This window comes from Odocoileus virginianus, chromosome 14 (assembly GCF_023699985.2).
Source record: "Odocoileus virginianus isolate 20LAN1187 ecotype Illinois chromosome 14, Ovbor_1.2, whole genome shotgun sequence".
Taxonomy (NCBI): Eukaryota; Metazoa; Chordata; class Mammalia; order Artiodactyla; family Cervidae; genus Odocoileus; species Odocoileus virginianus.
Window position 1 is genome coordinate 49,133,374 of NC_069687.1, and position 17,214 is coordinate 49,150,587.

The 17,214-nt window shown below is 38.4% G+C and overlaps 2 long non-coding RNA genes across 3 annotated transcripts in view; one reads left to right on the top strand and one right to left on the bottom strand.

Annotated features, from left to right (window-relative positions):
* The window catches only part of LOC139038269 (uncharacterized), a 96,523-nt gene extending 90,984 nt beyond the window's left edge, over window positions 1-5,539 (top strand). Inside the window, exon 3 of the long non-coding RNA XR_011491240.1 lies at window positions 5,225-5,539. This is a non-coding gene — a long non-coding RNA (uncharacterized lncRNA). The remainder of the gene's footprint in view (window positions 1-5,224) is intronic.
* The window catches only part of LOC110129858 (uncharacterized), a 378,298-nt gene continuing 362,669 nt past the window's right edge, over window positions 1,586-17,214 (bottom strand). For both annotated transcript variants that reach the window (XR_011491241.1, XR_011491242.1), the window contains exon 3: window positions 1,586-1,949. This is a non-coding gene — a long non-coding RNA (uncharacterized lncRNA). The remainder of the gene's footprint in view (window positions 1,950-17,214) is intronic.

Genomic DNA, 17,214 nt, shown 5'->3' on the forward strand with positions numbered 1-17,214 from the left:
TAAGTGAAACTACTATACCTGTTGAAGAGCAATTCCTCATTTCCCCTTCCCCCAGTCCCTGGCAACCTCCGCTGTACTCTGTTTCTGTGAGTTTGACTCCTAGACATCTCATATAAGCACTGAGCCTTTTTAATAAGCTTCGCTGATAGAAGGCTTCTCTGGTGAACACATGTCACATGTGTTGTCACAACTCATTACTAGAGGAATTAAATACATCCTTCTGAATCCACTGGGAGATGGAACTTCTGAAAACTTGTTTCTGCTTTCCTCCAGATGTTGCCCCACGTGCCTTGCTCTTTGCTGATTTTTCTCTGTACTCTTTTGCTCTAATAAATCCCAGGCATGAATACAACTATTTACTGAATTCTTGGAGCTCTACTAGCAAATTACTGAACACAGCAGTGGACTTAGTGATCTCTCACATACCTGGCAGGTAAATCCTACCCTCTACATGAGTGAAGCAGTACTGATGCCAAACAGGGGAAACTGGATTTCTGAGGCAGTATTTTTCAAAGAATGCTCAGATCAAGCTGCCGTATAAAATTCCGACCTGCTTTAATGTGTCTGATGGATAGATGTACAGTCTTCTTTATACACACAGTTCATCCAGAAAAAAAAAATCACATATGTATTTCCTTCTTCTTGCTTCAAGTTAAGAATGCGTTGTCTTATTTATCTAGTAGTGATTTCCTCATACTTTTTAATGATATAGGTGCTTTGAACTGGTCTGTAACAATTCAAACAGCTAAATTCAATATCTTAGATTATAGTTACTGCTGACATTTTTTCTGACCACCACTTTTCCAACAACTTTTAGGAAAACCCAAAAGGTTCCTTCTCTAGACATGCCTTGAACTTGGCAGACAATGAGGAAGAATCACATTTGCACCCCAGCAAATTGCTCTGTTTCTGTAATCCTTAAAAATGTTCAAGTGTCTGTTCAAGTGTGGACCACTAGTTTCCTCCTCTCAAAATGCAGCTGGCCAAAAAAATCAAATAATGGATGTGCTCACAATTCTCACTTTTTCTGACAACATTTTACCTGGTAATAGCTATTAAAGAGTAAAAACCCCACTGTAAACAGCAGAAAAAGAATAAAAATACAAATACCTAGTAAAGTAAGAAATGCAAATGCTACATTAGTAATTGGAGGCCTCACTCATTCTTCTATACATCTTATTGCAGAATAAAACTCCTTATGCTGGGAACTGAAACAGTATTCTGGTAAGCAAGACCTGAAAATGTCAAAGGCCAAATTACTAGGCTGATGATCATAGTTGTGTATTTCCTTTGATTCTAATTATAGTACAACTTATTCTTGATTCCAAATTCATTTTGCATCAATGAACATTGCCTACTGTTCTCAGATATGTATGCCTACATGTTAATTTGTCCATTAGTTCTCATTTGTTAAGAAATTTTTCTATTTAATCACCTGTGACCAGTATTAATTTCCAAGCCCAAGTCCCTTTCCCCGGATACTCATTTGCATTCATCAATACTTTTTCAAATACTCCTTGTAAAATAATTTGACTAAAGTGTCTCCTCTTGTAGAGACTGCAATATTACCTGAGAAAAATTACCAGATTTTCTCTTGACTCTAAAGACCCCATTTCCCTTTGATTCAAATCAAGCAATGAGCCACAAAACTCAAGAGATCCCAGATAACAATCATTGTTTAAAATAGAAAATGGGGCAATGTCACCCAAGGTCACTCACCCACTGGAGTCGGCAGAAGTGATAGCAATCAGGGGTAGAATCTTCAAGGGGAGGGTGGTTGGCCTTTGAAGGTTCTCTGATTCACTCTTCAAGTCTGCTTGTTCCAACTGTCTGAAGGCGAGAGGGGGAAGCTGGATGTTGCGGCAAGAAAGTCTCCTTACAAGATAGGGTTCCATTTCTTTCAAAGGGTCTTCCTCTTCATGACTGGAGTGCAGTGTTTCCTCAGAGGCCTAAGGCAAAAGTTCCAGAAAGTACAGTGATCCACAAAGGTCCCAGGATGTATCATTACACTTTTGGAGAAAGAAACTGAGGGAAACTTATACATGAAAAATGCTAACTGGAAAGCAATGAGCTTAACAGAATAATATTTGGTGAAAGACAGTTGTTAGAGTTAACCAACATTTCCAATAATAGAATTTATGAGCTTTGGGCATGAATTCTATGAAATCAAGGGTAAATAAAAATATTTTCTACCAATATGAAGTGAACTGCCCACCACACCCTCTTTGGTCTTTAGGAGCCCAAGGTAGTGTTTCAGGGGAGAGCTTTGGCGAGTGACTACATACTCTGAGCAGGGCGCTTTGCAGGGTCTCTCTCTTGGACTGGCTGGTGTGTAGGGGAGCAGAATTTGGCTCCCTTGAATGTTTCTATTTGGCCTATGTTGTTTGAAGCTGGCTATTTCCTGAATTGGAGAAGGAAATGGCAACCCACTCCAGTATTCTTGCCTGGAAAATCCATGGACCAAGGATCCTGGTAGGCTAGTCATGGGGTTGCAAAGAGTTGGACACGACTGAGCGACTTCAATATGGAAAGAAAGGGCTCTGGAAACCAAGCGGGAACTGCCGTTTGCTAAGACATGTTTCCATTGGTAAGAGTGACTCCCTGTGAGAAGCTGGAAGAGGATGAAGACCCACCCATTCCCCCCAACACCCCCCAAAATGGAAGTAATATTTACTCACAATTATTAAGTGAGCTGATGCATGTAATGTACATAGCTCATTATGGGCAATGTGATAAGCAATCATCAGTGGCAATTTCCTTTCCTTCTGAGTTGTACAGTTGAAGAAACTAGCCCAGAGAGGCAAAATACTTTCTGCAAAATTACCCTGTTGGTTATAAGTTAAAAGTGCATTTACTTTGGAGAGTTCAGACCTGGCTTAGAATCTCAGTTGCACTTCTCACTACTATTGGGTTTGCCAAAAGGTTCATTTGGGTTTTTCCATAACATCTTACAGAAAAAGCCAAAGAAACCTTTAGGCCAACCCAACACTATCTTTGGGCAAATAACTTAAGCTCACTAAGATTGGTTCTCCATTTGAACACTGAGGATGATAATAATAATTACTTCTGAGGATCACTGACTGCAGCAGAGATAGAAAGGATATGATACACTGATCTATGGCCTAGAGTTTACACACAACAAAATAGCAGTTGTCATTATTATAATCCAGGCTAACTCCCTTTATCTTTTCATAGCACTATGCTGCCTTTGATTCTTCATTCATCCATACTGTTTTCCAAACAGAAAAATTGTCTTGTTCTGAAATATATCCTGAAAAATGTGAAAGGACATGCAATGGTGGATTGTATTCAGCCATGGGTTTTACTGTTTAATTTCATGGATGAATACAATGAGAAAAGAAGTCACCTGGAAGGTAAAGAAGACATCAAAGCTAAACATAAAGTTCATTCATTTCAAATCCTAGACATGAAGATCTAGATTCTGAGAATTAGTGCTTTGAGGAATCTACTTGCTTTGTAAAACAACAACAATAATAATGCCCTTAAAAGCAGGAAGTCTGGTTTCCTCGGTGTGTATGTCCAGAAGTGGGATTGCTGGGTCATATGGCAGTTCTATTTCCAGTTTTTTAAGAAATCTCCGCACTGTTCTCCATAGTGGCTGTACTAGTTTGCATTCCCACCAACAGTGTAAGAGGGTTCCCTTTTCTCCACACCCTCTCCAGCATTTATTGCTTGTAGACTTTTGGATAGCAGCCATCCTGACTGGCATGTAATGGTACCTCATTGTGGTTTTGATTTGCATTTCTCTGATAATGAGTGATGTTGAGCATCTTTTCATGTGTTTGTTAGCCATCTGTATGTCTTCCTTGGAGAAATGTCTGTTGAGTTCTTTGGCCCATTTTTTGACTGGGTCATTTATTTTTCTGGAGTTGAGCTGCAGGAGTTGCTTGTATATTTTTGAGATTAATCCTTTGTCTGTTGCTTCGTCTGCTATTATTTTCTCCCAATCTGAGGGCTGTCTTTTCACCTTGCTTATAGTTTCCTTTGTTGTGCAAAAGCTTTTAAGTTTCATTAGGTCCCATTTGTTTATTTTTGCTTTTATTTCTAAAATTCTGGGATGTGGGTCATAGAGGATCCTGCTGTGATTTATGTCGGAGAGTGTTTTGCTTATGTTCTCCTCTAGGAGTTTTATAGTTTCTGGTCTTACATTTAGATCTTTAATCCATTTTGAGGAAACCAGATCTGAAAGAGACACGTGTACCCCAATGTTCATCGCAGCACTGTTTATCATAGCCAGGACATGGAAGCAACCTAGATACCCATCAGCAGACGAATGGATGAGGAAGCTGTGGTACATATACACCATGGAATATTACTCAGCCATTAAAAAGAATTCATTTGAATCAGTTCTAATGAGATGGATGAAACTGGAGCCCATTATACAGAGCGAAGTAAGCCAGAAAGATAAAGACCATTACAGTATACTATCACATATATATGGAATTTAGAAAGATGGTAACGATAACCCTATATGCAAAACAGAAAAAGAGACTCAGATGTATAGAACAGACTTGTGGACTCTGGGAGAAGGCGAGGGTGGGATGTTTCAAGAGAACAGCATTGAAACATGTATATTTATCTAGGGTGAAACAGATCACCAGCCCAGGTTGGGTGCATGAGACAAGTGCTCGGGCCTGGTGCACTGGGAAGACCCAGAGGGATGGGGTGGAGAGGGAGGTGGGAGGGGGGACTGGAATGGGGAATACATGTAAATCCATGGCTAATTCATTTCAATGTATGACAAAAACCACTGCAATGATGTAAAGTAATTAGCGTCCAACTAATAAAAATAAATGAAAAAAAAAAAGCAGGAAGTCCTGCCACTTGAGACAACATGCATGAATCAAGATGTCATTATACTAAGTGAAGTAAGTCAGACAGAGAAAAATAAGCCTTGTATGACCTCACTCACACAGGTAAGTTAAAAATCCCTGAACTCATCAGATCAGATTTGTGGTTATCAGAAATGAGGGTGGGGTAGGGGAGATTGAATGAAAGTGGTCAAAAGGTATAAGCTTCTAGTTATAAATGTATCATACTTGGGATGTAATATATAGTGTGATGACTATGGTTAACATCACTGGATGATATATATGAGTTATTTTCAAAGAATTTTTTTTACGTGGACCATTTTTTAAAGTTTTGATTGAACTTGTTACAATATTGTTTCTATTTTTTTATGTTTTGGGTTTTGGTCATGAAGCATGTGGGATCTATGCTCTCTGACCAGGGATTGAACCCACACTCCCCACTTTGGAAGGTGAATCATTGAGCCACCAGGGAAATCCTGTATGCGAGTTATTAAGAAAGTAAATCCTAGGAGTTTTCATCACATGGAAAAGAGCATTTTTTTGTCTTTTTCTTTTTGTATCTATATGAGATGATGAATGTTGAATAAAATTGTGCACACCATTTTATGATAGTTTTAAGTCAAATCATTATGATGTACACCTTAAATTTATACATTGCTGTATGTCAATTATATCACAATAAAATTGGAAAACAGTTTTAATACTAATGGGTGATATTTAGAGTCCTTATCAAGTGCTTGGTTTACATAGTGAGTGCTATGTTTTGTATCTATCTCACATATCTATATATCTCATATACGATCTCATTTAATTATCACTGAAGTCCTATGGGTTAGGTTTTGTTACTTTTCCCATTACACATATAAAAAAACAGAGATGCGTAACATAAGATGCCATGGTCTCACAGCCACATGGTTAGTTGGGTGGTCAATGGTCCAGTTTCCCTGGGACTTACTGCTTTAAGGATCGTAAGTCCCATGTTTAGGGAAAGCCAGTTCCAAGAAAACTAGGATGACAGATTACCCTAAAAGTCAATATCCAAACCCAAATTTATTTTAGTTAAATTTGAAACTAATAAAAAACTACTCTGTACTACCTATAAAAAGTATGGTCCCTGGCAAGGACATACTTATAGAAAGGAATAGAACATATGCTCAGTTCAGTTGAGTTGCTCATTCATGTCCAACTCTTTGCAACTCCATGGACTGCAGCACAACAGACTTCCCTGTCCATCACCAACCTCCAGAGCTTGCTCAAACTCATGTTCATCAAGTTGGTGATGCCAACCAACCATCTCATCCTCTGTCGTCCCCTTCTCCTCCTGCCTTTAATCTTCCCCAGCATCAGGGCTTTTCCAATAGGTCAGTTCTTCCCACCAGGTGGCCAAAGTATAGGAGTTTCAGTTTCAGCATCAGTCTTTTCAGTGAAGATTCAGGACTGATTTTCTTTAGGATTGACTAGTTTGATCTCCTTATAGTCCAAGGGTCTCTCAAGAGTCTTCTCCAACTCCACTGTTTAAAAACATCAATTCTTTGGTGTTAAGCTTTCTTTATAGTACAACTCTCACATCCATACACGACTACTGGAAAAACCACAGCTTTGACTAGACGGATATTGCTGGCAAAGTAATGTCTCTGGTATTCCCATCTTTTTCAGAATTTTCCACAGTTTGTGGTGATCCACGCAGTCAAAGTCTGTGGCATAGTCAATAAAGCAGAAATAGAGGTTCTTCTGGAATTCTCTCGCTTTATCTATGATCTGATGGATGTTGGCAATTTGATCTCTGGTTCCTCCACCTTTTCTAAAACTAGCTTGAGCATCTAGAAGTTCATGGTTCACATATTGCTGAAGCCTGGACTGGAGAATATTAAGCATTACTTTACTAGCGTGTGAGATGAGTGCTATTGTGCAGTAGTTTGAGCATTCTTTGGGATTGCCTTTCTTTGGGATTGGAGTGAAAACTGACCTTTTCCAGTCCTGTGGCCACTGCTGAGTTTTCCAAACTTGCTGGCGTATTGAGTGCAGCACTTTCACAGCATCATCTTTCAGGATTTGAAACAGCTCAACTGGAATTCCATCACATCCACTAGCTTTGTTCGTAGTGATGCTTTCTAAGGTCCACTTGACTTCACATTCCAGGATGTCTGGCTCTAGGTGAGTGATCACACCATCGTGATTATCTGGGTCATGAAGATCTTTTTTGTACAGTTCTCCTGTGTATTCTTGCCACCTCTTCTTAATATCTTCTGCTTCTGTTAGGTCCATACCATTTCTGTCCTTTATTGAGCCCATTTTTGCATGAAATGTTCCCTTGGTATCTCTAATTTTCTTGAAGAGATCTCTAGTCTTTCCCATTCTGTTGTTTTCCTCTATTTCTTTGTATTGATCGCTGAGGAAGGCTTTCTTATCTCTCCTTGCTATTCTTTGGAACTCTGCATTCAGTGGGTATATCTTTCCTTTTCTCCTTTGCTTTTCGCTTCTCTTCTTTTCATAGCTATTTGTAAGGCCTCCTCAGCAGCCACTTTGCTTTTTTGCATTTCTTTTTCTTGCAGATGGTCTTGATCCCTGTCTCCTGTACAATGTCACAAACCTCCATCCATAGTTCATTAGGGACTCTGTCTATCAGATGTAGTCCCTTAAATCTATTTCTCACTTCTACTGTATAATTGTGAGGGGTTTGATTTAGGTCATACCTGAATAGTCTAGTGGTTTTCCCTGCTTTCTTCAATTGAAGTCTGAATTTGGCAATAAGGAGTTCGTGATCTGAGCCACAGTCAGCTCCCGGTCTTCTTTCTGCTGACTCTATAGAGCATCTCCACCTATGGCTGCAAATAATATAATCAGTCTGATTTCAGTGTTGACCATCTGGTGGTGTCCATGTGTAGAGTCTTCTCTTGTGTTGCTGGAAGAGGTTGTTTACTATGACCCACTCTGCATTCTCTTGGCAAAACTCTATTAGCCTTTGCCCTGTTTCATTCTGTACTCCAAGGCCAAATTTGCCTGTTACTCCAGGTATTTTTTGGTTTCCTACTTTTGCATTCCAGTCCCCTATAATGAAAAGGGCATCTTTTGTTGGTGTTAGTTCTAGAAAATATTGTTGGTCTTCATAGAACTGTTCAACTTCAGCTTCTTTAGCATTACTGGTCTGGGCATAGAATTGGATTACTCTCTATGGGCCATGCTCAGTAAAAGTTTAATCCAATTTTCTGTTGATGGCCGGGGCTGTGTTCCCTCCCTGTTGTCTAACCAACAGCCAACTGTGGAGGTGGTAATGAAGATAATAGGGACCTCCTTCAAAGGGTCCCGTGCACCCACTGCCACACTCAGGGCCCCTGACCCTGCAGCAGGCCACCACTGACTCACGCCTCTGCTGGAGACTCCTGGACACTCACAGGCTAGTCTGGGTCAGTCTCTTGTGGAGCCTGCTCCTTTCTCCTGGGTCCTGGTGCACAAGGTTGTGTTTGTGCCCTCCAAGTGACAAAGAGTCTGTTTCACCAGTCCTGTGTAAGTTCCTTAATCAAATCCCACTGGTCTCCAAAGTCAAATTCCCCGGGGGTTGTCAGTCTCTTTGCCAGATCCCAAGGCTGGGAAATCCGTTATAGCTCCTAGAACTTTCTTAACAGTGTGACAATTTATTTGGTAGAATTGTTCTGCAGTTTGTGGGTCGTCTGCTCGGCAGCTCTGTGGTGGGGTTAATGGAAACCTCCTCCAAGAGGACTTAAGCCACACGCTGTGTGATCCAGGTCTGTTGCACCCAGAGCCCCTGCCCCTGGGGCAGGCCACTGCTGACCCGTACCTCCACAGGAGACGTTCAAACACTAAAGGCGGGTCTGCCTCAGTCTCTGTGGGGTTTTGGGGTCCTCGTGTGCACAAGGTTTTGTTTGAGCCCTCCAAGTGTCTCTGGTGGGTATCCTACCATAATTTAATATGCCTCACATTTTCTTTAAAAAAAAAAAAACGAACAGAACTGAGATCAAGACAGCCCTATATAAACACAGAAAATTAGTGAGAATCCTTGTTGACTAAGTCAGGGACAGACATTGTAGGCCTGACTCTGTCACTAATTACTTATGTGGTGTTAAATCATTTAACCTTTTGAGCTTTAGCTTCCTTAGACATACAATCAAGAGGTTGTACAAAATGAACCTTATGGCTCCTTTCACTTCTGAAATACACTGATTTTATAACAGCCAGTGGAAAAAAATCAATGTTCAGTGAGATGGAAAATATATAAAATAAAGAGAAAACACAAGTGCACATGTATCATTCTTAGTTTTTGGTTGAGAAAGTGAGCCTCTGGGTGTTTATGAAGTTCTGTGTGTTTGTCTAAGGACAAAACTGAAAACTGCAGCTACACTCTGGGACTGATAACAGGTCATAGTGTGCCTCACATATTTCTCAAGAGAAGTTATTGACTTAAGCATGTAAATACCCTTCTTTGGGATAAACATGGAAAAGAAGAACAAAAGGTGAGTTGAGCAGAGCTAAATGCTGTATGTAGCTCGCCAAAGTTACTATTATAAAGATAACATCACAACTGTAGGAATGTTTTCTATAATCCAAGTTGTGTGATAAAAGACTTAAGATTTATGACATTATATACTACATAAAAACACCTCAAGAGGAAACTACTTTTGAGACAATAACCCCCATTAAAAAGAAAGTGTAGCATTTCTATCTTGATAATAAAAATGATAAAGCTGTAGCTGTCTATATGCTAACGTTTCTATTTAAAACCAGCATAACAAGTAGCTTTAAAAAATTTCCAGATCAGTGTGTATCAATGATATTTTAAAAAAATAAATAGAACTTTACCTGGTAGAAAGCAGGAGGTTAAATGGCCTTATTTTGGAAAGAAATATGAACATGATCACCAGGACAATATATATTTTATGTTATGACTGATGCTGAAGCTGAAGCCCCATTACTTTAGCCACCTGATGCAAAGAGCTGATACACTGGAAAAGATCCTGATGCTGGCAAAGATTCAAGGCTCAAGGAAAAGGAGGCAGCAGAGGGTGATGTTGATGGATGGTGTCACCAACTCAGTGGATGTGAATCTGAGCAAACTCCAGGAGATAGTGAAGGATGGGGAACCTGGCATGCTGCATTTCATGGGGTCACAGAGTCAGACAAGACTTAGGCACTGAACAACAAAAATTGTAGGAAAATGACATTTTTTGCAAGAGGTTGAGGGAAAAGATAGCATTTACAACATTTCTAAGTCATCATTTCTCAAAAAGTGATGCTTAAGTTTCCTGCATGAGAATCATAGTAGGTACTTCCTAAAAGTCAGACTCCAAGGCCCTCTTCCAGACCAGCCTAATCAGAATCTCCATGATTAGGGCCTGGGAGTCTAAGTCTCCTCTATGGTTCTTAGTAGTGTTAATCGCTCAGTCGTGTCCAGCTCTTTGCAATCTCGCAGGATATAACCCACCAGGCTCCTCTGTCTATGGAATTCTCTAGGCAAGAATATTGGAGTGGATTGCCATTCCCTTCTCCAGAGGATCTTTCCAACCCAGGAATCAAACCCAGTTTCCTGCGTTGCAAGCAGATTCTTTTATTGTCTGAGCTACAGGGAAGATCCAGTAACTATGGTTCTTATGTATACTTAAATATGGGAACTAATGGTTTTGACATTTTAGACATTGTCCAATAAGATTGCTTGGCAGATATTCAATAACAAAGATGTTCACTGAAGCTTATTTATGATAAAGAATAACTGGGTGTAACTTAATTGTCCTACTGAGGGATTGACTTAATAAAATTTGATACATCATATTTTTAAATACTATGAGACTGCTAAAATAATGCAGAAGAATATATGATTATGTTCATGATATAATGATGAGTGGGAAAAACAATGTGATCTCATTTTTGTAAAACAAAGACAAACACCAACACATATTATACTAATGAAAAATTTTTAGATATATCCCAGTTTTTTAAAATGACTCTCTCTGGGTGATGGTATTGGTGGTTATTTTCATACTTCACTCATTGAAAGTGAAAGAAAGTGAAAGTGAAATGGCTCAGTTGTGTCCGACTCTTTGTGACCCCATGGATTGTAGCTTATGCGGCTCCTTCGTCCAACGGATTTTCCAGGCAAGAGTACTGGAGTGAGTAGCCATTTCCTTCTTCGGGGGATCTTCCTGACCCAGGGATGGAACCCGGGTCTCCCGCATTGCAGGCAGACACTTTACTGTCTGAGCCTCCAGGGAAGACCACTCTGCACATTACTAGTTTCTATATTCCCTAGAAAAATGTACTATTTTGAGTTGAAAAGTATAATAACGAAAAGGAAACTACATTGAATTTTCTATTGATGGGACTCCAAATATCTCTTATTCAGCTTAAAGATATACAATATCAAAAGAAAAAATATATTTGAATGAGTTTAATGCAAACCTGTTAATTTGTAATAAAATGAAATTTTCTTTGGTAACTAACAAATTTATTTGGAATAGTTGACAGAAAAATAAAGTAATTCTTTTCACTGTCAGGACAAGTACCTTTCTGAAAGACATATCTAAAGAAAGTAATTCCTCAATGATTAAGAGTTACAATGAATAAATAAGTGCTAAAATTGTTGCTGTTGTTGGAATCATTATTATTGTTTTCTTCAGTTTCTATGAAGGATATTTAATTAATTTCTTTGTTCTCCTCTTTTCCTCTCTCAAAGTAGATTGCAAACCACTTAACAGGACTTTCAGTTCAGGGACATACATATAACTGGTGATGAATAAATTGCTGTGTTTTCCAATAATCTTAGTTTTTTTTATGTTTGTTTCATTTATGTATATTTTATGTATGTATTAAATTTTCTACAAAGAAAATGTTTTAAAATATGTATATATTCATTAGTGTTGAATGAGAGGACATTTCTCTCTGAGCACTAGCTAGCACATTTCTAGACTCCCTTGCAGGTAGCTGTAAGTCCATCACTGATGTTACCTCATATGCAAAGGATTAGAGGCCAAGGAAATGTGCCATTTTCACACCTGGCCCCTAAAAGCTGTGAGTACAGTCTGGCATTGCTCTTCTCCTCTGGAACTCCTTATTGTAAACTGAAGATGGTAAAGAAAAAAAGATAGGAGAAATCATGGTTTCTAGGTCACTGTACAGAGGAGAGCTACTTGCCAATCAAGAACACTTAATTTGGGCTACATGAGCTACAGATAATTTTCCACCGTGGAAAGCCACTAAAATTTGGGTTCTCCTTGCCAGTGCTATATTCTATATATATAACCACATCTCTACTCTTTGAGTTAAGTTATCTTAATCATGACCTTATTCTCTTCTGGGTAATCCCTTAACTAAACATTTATTGAGTATCTACTACTTCGCAGATGTGTGTGGGGTGCTAGAAATACAGATGAATTAGACACTTCCTTTTCCTCAAGTACTCATTATTCATGTGGGGAGGAAGATAAATAGATCATCACCACTGTGTGGTAAGAACTGTGACCAGGGACTTAGGGCCCTTTAGGAGAACGTGGGAAGGGTGAATACTTTTTGTGAGGGAAAGAAAGTGCTAGCCAGAAGTGATATCAACCAAAAGAGAAAACTTCATAAATTAGGCATTTCTTTGTGGGTCCTGCCTACTTCTCCAACTGGTTCTGTTTGACCTCATTGCCAGATCCTCTATTAAGTGTCTATTGAATCTAGACACTGTCCAAGATGCTTTCCTCAAGCATTTCAGTCCTCACCCTACATATTGCTGGTTTGAAATCTCAGGAGCTTCCCAGGTGAAATGTGAAACTGGCCCCTGTACACAAGGGAAAGGAAAGGCACACCACTCCAGATCCGTAGGTGACAGATTTAATAAGGAAGGGAGCTCACTTCGGCCACAAGGCAAGTAGATCTTAGCACCTGCTGCCAGAATCATAAAAGTTTATAGAGAGGCCGTAACCGAGTTCAGTCATGCATATTGTCCAGACGATCTCAATAACACATTGCTCTCTCAAGTCTGCATCCGTGAAAATGGATCCTATTAGTGGAATGGTGGGCAGAATATTTCACTGGCTGGGAACAGCCTGGTGGTGGCGGTTTAGTCACTCTGTCGTGTCTGACTCTTGCAACCTCAAGGTCTGTAGCCCACTAGGCTCCTCTGTCCATGAGATTCTCCAGGCAAGAATACTGGAGAGGGTTGCCATTTCCTCCTCCAGGGGACAGGGTAAGGAGTTCCCAATTGCCTGGATCCAGCTCACGTGGGCCAGCTGGTAATCATGTTCTCTCAATGACCTGTTCCAACACACACATATTGAAAACACTGTCCAAAACAATGAATACAAATAAATTTTGCCTTTTATTTTGGAACCCAAGTCAGTCTGCAAGTTGTAGTGAAATGATCCACTTATGTGCCATTCCCTTTGTTAGCCTGGATATGTCTGGAAGGACAGGAACATACCAAACAATTGTTTTTTCGTTTTTTTTTAACCTCCAGCACACAAGTACCTGGGATAAGACATACACAAAATAAATAAGCCTTGTAGAAGCCCTGAATGAAGAAAATAGACAAACTTGACTCCATTCTCTCAACTGTAAGAAATAAAGAAATGGAGAAATAGTATTAGACATTGGTGTTACTAGTAATGTTTTGTTTGTAACTACTAATACAAGGGCTTCCCTGCTGGCTCAGATGGTAAAAAATCTACCTGCAATGCAGGCGACCCAGGTTGGATCCCTGGGTTAGGCAGTTCCCCTGGAGAAGGAAATGGCAACTCACTCCAGTATTCTTGCCTGGAGAATTCCATGGACAGAGAAGCCTGGTGGGTTACAGTCAGTCGATGGAATCACAAAGAGCCTTGGACTTCACTGAGTGACTAACACTTACTAATATGAGTTAGGTTGAGGCTGTAGCCCGTAACAAGGAATTTCTTTTAAAATTTCAGAACTTGAGCCACTCAGTTGCTTTGCTCTATCCCCATGTTTAGAATTTCTTTCAAATATAGATTCATTATGATAGGCATTTTCACCCAACTTTTAAAATAAGAATGAAAGATTTCAGGCATTCAGGTCTTCCTGAGTACCTAATCCATGCAGAGCATTGTGGAAGTTAGCATGTTAAATATCGCATGAGTTTTTAGACAAAATAAGCTGAAGATTGGTTTTTATAACTTTCAATGTTATATTCCTTGCCCCTGTCTAATTAGTTCCCCAATTTACTCTGAGAAAGTAGTTTCTCTGTGTGTGAATTTGTAGTATAAACAAGGCAATTTTTGAAAACTGAAGCAACTCTTTAGGAACAAGGATGCAATTTAATAAGTTATATTGAAACGAGTTGAAGATTCTATTCATAATGTAAAAGAATTATATACAACAGCAGACATATACATATCTATATATGTATATATATATTATGTCTCCTACACACACACACACACATATAAATTCTGTTATACCTCCATGAATTGTTCACAATATACTAGAGCAATAACTAAAAATTTATCTTCAGATACCCCAGGCTTATGTCAAATATTTTCCTCTTACCTTATTACTCATAATATATATATTATCTTAAATATATATATTATCTTAAAATCCAATACTAAGGTTGCTCAAGTAGTCTTATAGAAAACTCACAGTCAAGGCAATAAAGATAAACATCTAAGGTGTTTTAATCTTTAAAATAGCATTGTACTAAGCTAACACACACATTTGTATACCAATATAGAAAAGGCACTCTTGCAAAAATGAATTCTGTATGGAAATGAAAATTCCCACCCTAGGTTAACACAAAGATAACAGATAACTCACACACATCCACAGAGCATAATCCAAATACAGGCTGCGGTTTCAAACTGATTAGAAGAGACAGAAATCACTGAAGTCTTTCTAAATCCATTTCCTATAATTTCGTCATCAGAGCATCTAAAAAGTTCCCTAAAAGTTCCTAAAATTTTTCATTCAGTAATATTCTATTATATATTCTCATCAAGAAGAAAGTCTGTCTGAAACTCTAGGATTCACTTAACCTTCTGTAAATAGCATTGTATCTTTCCTGAGTGACCTTGAAAAATGAAGCAGATTTTATTTGGTTGGCAGAGAAAAGAAAACAAATTGAAGAATAACATGATTTCTATTAATTGTTTACTTTGCAATGATACACACAGTAATAGAAATACAACAGCATAAAAGAAACTAGCATTGTTTTTCTGGCCCCTGAAAATTATATCTTTCTAGAAAAACAGGTTACAATTTTTTAAAAAATTAACAAAAAAAAATTAAAAGCCTAGAAAAATTCTCATATTCTTTGCCTGTTTTGAAAAAATATCTCATATGAGTAATTAGGTGCAAAATCACAAAACTAAGGGGAATATAAAAATCTATTGTCTTCAAGTTATACTTAAATACCAACATTAATAACAATATACTTACAAACATGAAAACAAAAAATAAAACCATCACTTTTGATAAGGTGTAAATTTAATAATAAAATAGGTCTATAGAATAAAATAATAGAGACTGAGGTATAGGAGGAAAGGGGAGACAAAGTAATGGCAAATTTTCTCTTCACATTAGCCAGCAGAGCTTTCACCCTTGGCTTTGTTCAAATAACTATGACCCACATCCCAGAATTTTAAAAATAAAAGCAAAAATAAACAAATGGGACCTAATGAAACTTAAAAGCTTTTGCACAACAAAGGAAACTATAAGCAAGGTGAAAAGACAGCCCTCAGATTGGGAGAAAAAAATAGCAAATGAAGCAACAGACAAAGGATTAATCTCAAAAATATACAAGCAACTCCTCCAGCTCAACTCCAGAAAAATAAATGACCCAATCAAAAAATGGGCCAAAGAACTCAACAGACATTTCTCCAAAGAAGACATACAGATGGCTAACAAACACATGAAAAGATGCTCAACATCACTCATTATCAGAGAAATGCAAATCAAAACCACAATGGAGATTTCTTAAAAAGCTGGAAATAGAACTGCCATATGACCCAGCAATCCCACTTCTGGGCATACACACCAAGGAAACCAGATCTGAAAGAGACACGTGCACCCCAATGTTCATCGCAGCACTGTTTATAATAGCCAGGACATGGAAGCAACCTAGATGCCCATCAGCAGACGAATGGATGAGGAAGCTGTGGTACATATACACCATGGAATATTACTCAGCCATTAAAAAGAATTCATTTGAATCAGTTCTAATGAGATAGATGAAACTGGAGCCCATTATACAGAGCGAAGTAAGCCAGAAAGATAAAGACCATTACAGTATACTATCACATATATATGGAATTTAGAAAGATGGTAACGATAACCCTATATGCAAAACAGAAAAAGAGACTCAGATGTATAGAACAGACTTGTGGACTCTGGGAGAAGGCGAGGGTGGGATGTTTCAAGAGAACAGCATCGAAACATGTATATTATCTAGGGTGAAACAGATCACCAGCCCAGGTTGGGTGCATGAGACAAGTGCTCGGGCCTGGTGCACTGGGAAGACCCAGAGGGATCGGGTGGAGAGGGAGGTGGGAGGGGGGACCGGGATGGGGAATACATGTAAATGCTCATGGCTAATTCATTTCAATGTATGACAAAAACTACTGCAATGATGTAAAGTAATTAACCTCCAACTAATAAAAATAAATGGAAAAAAAAATTAAAAAAATAAAAAAATAAAAAGATAAAAAAAAAATTTCATTGATAAACCATCTATGGATACAAAGAATGCTTATATAATCTATACTCAATGTTATAGTCAATGGTGAAACATACCATTTATTCTTATTAAAATAAGGAATAATATAACAATGCTCCCCAAATCCTCTTGTATTTAGGCTCATTAATAATATTTATAATTATAATTTACAATATAGAATATTGGTATATGTTCTATATATGTAGCTATTTGATCCACATTTTTTAAAAAAGTGCCTGAAGGACTGTTATTATTTCCATTTTACGGATTTGGAAAATGAGGCTTAGAGAGGTTAGTTGTTATAGAAAAGTAAAAATAGAATTACCATATAACCCAACAACCCCACTATTGGGCATATACCCTGAGAAAACCATAATTGAAAAAGACCCATGTACCCCAATGTTCATTGCAGCACTGTTTACAGTAGCTAGGACATGGAAACCTCCTAGATGTCCATCGGCAGAGGAAAGGATACAGAAACTGTGGCATATATATGTACACACAATGGAATCTTACTTGACTCTAAAAAAGAATGCATTTGAGTCAGCCCTGATGAGCTGGATGAACCTAGAGCCTACTGTACAGAGTGAAGTGAGTCAGAAAGAGAAAGATAGGTATTATATACTAATGCATGTGTATGGAATCTAGAAAAGGTGGTACTGATGAACACATTTGCAGGGCAGCAACGGAGATGCAGACATAGAGAACAGACTTGTGGGCACAGTG